The sequence below is a fragment of the Chiloscyllium plagiosum genome, chromosome 9 (genome assembly GCF_004010195.1).
Source record: "Chiloscyllium plagiosum isolate BGI_BamShark_2017 chromosome 9, ASM401019v2, whole genome shotgun sequence".
Classification (NCBI taxonomy): Eukaryota; Metazoa; Chordata; class Chondrichthyes; order Orectolobiformes; family Hemiscylliidae; genus Chiloscyllium; species Chiloscyllium plagiosum.
This window is the reverse complement of record NC_057718.1, coordinates 59,020,476-59,024,965: the sequence shown is the minus strand read 5'-3', so window position 1 is coordinate 59,024,965 and position 4,490 is coordinate 59,020,476. Positions and strand designations below refer to the sequence as shown.

The window sequence follows — 4,490 nt, the reverse complement described above, 5'->3', positions numbered from 1 at the left end:
CATGAGCGTTTAGCTAATAGCAAGGATAAGATTGAGTTTAATTTAGTGTTCAGGATGAAGAAACACAAATCAGCTGCAAAGATATTGAAATTAAATAATGCTGACATCAATGCATTGACTCAGAGATTGTGTATAGTAAACTGGCCAAATCTCTTAAAAGGTAAAATGACAGACAATCAGTGGAAGGCATTCAAAAGTAAGTTAATGTTACAGAACCAGTTTAGAACTAAAAGGCAAAAGTTCTATCAACAAAAATCTATGGATGGTTAATGAGAGACTCAAGGAAAAAGTATAACTTTTCTTTTGTTCTTATTTTTTCAACTGGGTGGAATGATGGCACTCTTCAACCTGCAGTTTCTGGCAGCGTCTCTCTGGAGGACATTCTTCTTCAGACCCTCTCCGATCATCTATCCTCTCCTTGGAGTTCCTTACTTCTGCTTTCCTGGTATGGTTCATTACAATGTCCCTCTTGAGATGTGAATTTCTGGACTTTGTTTGATGTACCCATGACATCCCTGCTTCCTCTCTTGAGCTGTCTCGATACTTCAGTCACCCTGACTTTCTCCCAGATGTTGTCATGTCAGGTCCAGTTTCTTGACAAGATGTGATGGTTCCATCGCAATATCCTATCTCTGCCACATCTAACTTTCTTTCTTGCACTTCCTTGAAGGCCGGGTCTTGAAAATGTGATCAAAGTCTGCACAAAAAAAATTACAATAATAAAACAGAAAGTGATGAAGAAACTCAGCAGGTCTTTCAGCATCTGTGGAGAAAGAAAAAGAGATAATCATCATCGAAAGCCTAAAATGTGGAAACAGGCCATTTGGCTAATCAAGTCCACACTGACCCTCCAAAGAGTATCCCACCCAGACCCATTTCCTTAACCTGCACATTCCTGAACAAAATGGGCAATTTAGATGGCCAGTTCGCCTAACCTGCACAACTTTGGACAGTGGGAGGAAACCAGAGCAAACCCACGCAGACACAGGAAGAGTGTACAAATTCCGCACATACAGTGTCCCAAGGATGCTAGATCAATTGTCAGTTTTAAATCTGTAATTGGTAGCATTGAACAGTGGAGTAAGCTCAAGGGGGTAAATGATCTATTTCTGTTCTTAAATCCCCAAGATGACTAAGGATTTGGGACTCAGAACACAATTTTCAATAAAGTCTGGCTGTAGATAGATAATTAGTGATGGGGCTGGTTTCATAAATATCAGTTCAGTTTCAGTCAAACATATTTCATGTGTGTGTATTTGTGTTGAGGGGTATGGGGTGGGGGAAGCAACATGTTTAAATTTTAGTAAGAGAAAGAAAGTTAACCAGTGGCAGAGTATGTTCAACACAAACCTAAAGTACATAATTCTGATGTACATAAATCTCCCTACCTGTAAACAACCATGTTACCACCTTCTTGTACTCATCTTGTTCGCATGCCACTCATAATTTTGTTACTAGATCACTTTATCCTAATAGCAACATTATACAGTCTACAGTACAACATTTTTGGATAAGTTAGAAATCATCACCCTTTTGGAGCTTTCTGAATGAAATTGATAAATCAGAATCTAAGATGTGTTTGGTTATCATGCAATTGTTGGCTTTTTTCAGTCCATTGTGAGGAAGTGGTAATTTTTTAAAAATTCACCCATGCAAAGTGAGCATCACTTAGCAACCATTCATTGCCCGTTCCTAGTTGCCCTTTGGGAAGTGGTGGTGAGCTGCCTCCTGAACCACTGCAGCCCATATGCTGTAGGTAGATCTGCAATGTGTTAGTGAGGGAATTCCAGGATTTTGATGTAAAAACGCTGAAGGACTCATGATATATTTCGAAGTCAGGAATGCTAAGTGTTTTGGAAAAGAACTTAAGTTTGGAGGATGCTCTCTAAGAATCTTTAGTGAATATCTGCAGTGCATCTTGTAATTGGTGTACACTGCTGCAACTGAGTCTTGGTGGTGGTTGGAGTAGATATTTGTGGATGCAGTGCAAGTGGCCTGCTTTATTCTGGATGATGGCAAGCTGATTGAAGCTGCATTCATCCAGGCAAGTGGGCAATATTCCATCACACACCTGACTTGTGCCTTGTAGATGGTTGTCACACTTTAGGGAGTTATGAGTTACTCACTACAATATTTCTAGACTGCAGGGAGCAGTAATAGGGTGGGGCAGTACCACAGAGTGAGCATAAAACTAACTGAGCTTGGGGCACATTGTAGCTGCAAAAAAATATCTGGAGTTATGTTACAAGGAAGCCATGACTCGATTGGCCGGTAGAAAATCCGCACTAAATTTGAAAAAGAACACAGCAAAGAAGTAGTAATAAATTAATTAACTCATTAATACATTTATATAAATTAATAAAGTAATTAACTAAATAGAGATGTCTAGGCAGGTGATGTGCTGTAGCTGTATGATATGGGAGCTGGCAGTTCCCATTGCAAGCTGCAGTGACCAATCTGCAGCAAGTGTTGGTTGCTCAAGGAACTTCAGTTCAAAGTTGATGAGCTGGAATCTGAGCTGCAAACATTGTGGCACATGCAGGAGGAGGAGAAATACCTGGATGCTTTGTTTTGGAAGGTTATACCTGGTAGATTAAGTACTTCAAATTCAGTCAGTGATCAGGAACAGTAGTGTGTGATTGCAAGTAAGGCAGGTAGAGGGATCCTGAATTCAGGAATGGAGGGGCCTCAGCTCTCGATCTTTTTTAACAGGTATGAGTTACTAGCTCCCTGTGAGGATGAGGAAAAGAGCTGTAGCAAGGATGAGCCAGCTGACCACTGAACTGTGCAAGAGATGATTCAAGAGGGGGGAGCAAAAAGACAAGTGGTAGTTGTAGGGGACTCTATAATTAGGGGGACAGCATCCTTTGTAAGCAGGATTGAGAGTCCTGCATGGTGTGTTGCCTGCCTAGTGCCAGGGTGAGAGACATCTCTGACTGCTTTGAAAGGATATTGGAGTGGGAAGGCGAGGATCCAATTGTTGTGGTCCACATTGGGACAAACAACATAGCAAGGCTGGAAAGGAGGACCTGTTTGGGGATTATCAAGCACAAGTCCTCGAAGGTTATAATCTCCAGATTACTACCCAAGCCACATACAAATTGGCTTAGGGATAAGAAAATTAGGGAAGTAAACACATGGCTAAAGGAGTGGTGTGGGTAAGAGGGGTTCCATTTCATGGGGCATTGGCATCGGTTTTGAAACAGGAGGGACCTGTATCGTTGGGATGGTCTCCACCTGAACCAATCTGGGGCTAGCAAAAAGAATAAATAGGGTGGGCACTAGGAATTTAAACTGATGAATGGGGGGAGGAGAGAAGGGGAAAATGACAGGAAGTATGATGCTAAACAGAAAAGAAAGTAGCACATCAACATGTGTGGAGGAGGGTTTGACTACATCGAAGACTATGAAAGAAGTTAAAAAGAAGGAAAACTCAGGAGATTTTATTAATGTAATGGAGATGTCAGAATTCAAAAAAGGTATAAAAGCTAGCATAAAGGCACTTTACCTGAATGCTTGTAGCATTCGATTCAAGGGAGATGAGTTAACGGTACAAATCATTAACAATGAGTATGATCTATTGGACATTACAGAGACATGGTTGCAGGATGGTCAGCACTGGGAATTAAATGTCCAGGGGTATCAGACTATAGGGAAGAACAGACAGGAAGGTAAATGAAGTGGTTTAGCTCTTGATATTTAAGGAGGACATGAAGGCAGTGGTGAGAGATTATATAGTTCCATGAAGAATAAGGTTGAATCCATTTGGGCGGAAATAAGAAATTCTAAGAAGGTCACTGATAGGTGTAGTCATAGAGATGTACAGCATGGAAACAGACCTTCCGGTCCAACCTGTCCATGCCGACAAGATATCCCAACCCTATCTAGTCTCGCCTGCTAGCACCTGGCCCATATCCCTCCAAACCCTTCCTATTCATATACCCATCCAAATGCCTTTTAAATGTTGCAATTGTACTAGCCTCCACCACTTCCTCTGGCAGCTCATCCCATACATGTACCACCCTCTGCATGAAAAAGTTGCCCCCTAGATCTCTTTTGTATCTTTCTGCTCTCACCCTAAACCAATGCCATCTAGTTCTGGATTCCCGCACCACAGGGAAAAAGACTTTGTCTATTTATCCTAGCCATGCACTTCATGATTTTGTAAACCTCTATAAGGTCACCCCTCAGCCTCGGACACTCCAGGGAAAACAGCCCCAGCCTATTCAGCCTCTCCCTATAGCTCAAATCCTCCAACCCAGGCAACATCCTTGTAAATCTTTTCTGAACCCTTTCAGGTTTCACAACATCTTTCCGATAGGAAGACCAGATTTGCAAGCAGTATTCCAACAGTGGCCTAACCAATGTCCTGTACAGCCACCACATGACCTCCCAACTCCTGTACTCAATACTCTGACTGATAAAGGAAAGCATACTAAATGCCTTCTTCACTATCCTATCTACCTGCAACTCCATTTTCAAGGATCTAT

At 41.8% G+C, this 4,490-nt stretch overlaps 1 protein-coding gene across 3 annotated transcripts in view; it reads right to left on the bottom strand.

The window, feature by feature from the left end:
• Window positions 1-672: 672 nt before the first annotated feature.
• Window positions 673-4,490, bottom strand: part of LOC122553227 — a 13,190-nt gene continuing 9,372 nt past the window's right edge. The window contains exon 2 of one of the 3 annotated variants that reach the window (XR_006312650.1): window positions 673-697. The gene's annotated coding sequence lies outside the window, so the exon portion shown is untranslated. Of the gene's footprint in view, window positions 698-736; window positions 764-4,490 lie in introns of those variants that run through there. The other 2 variants (XR_006312649.1, XM_043696815.1) reach the window with 2 other exon arrangements.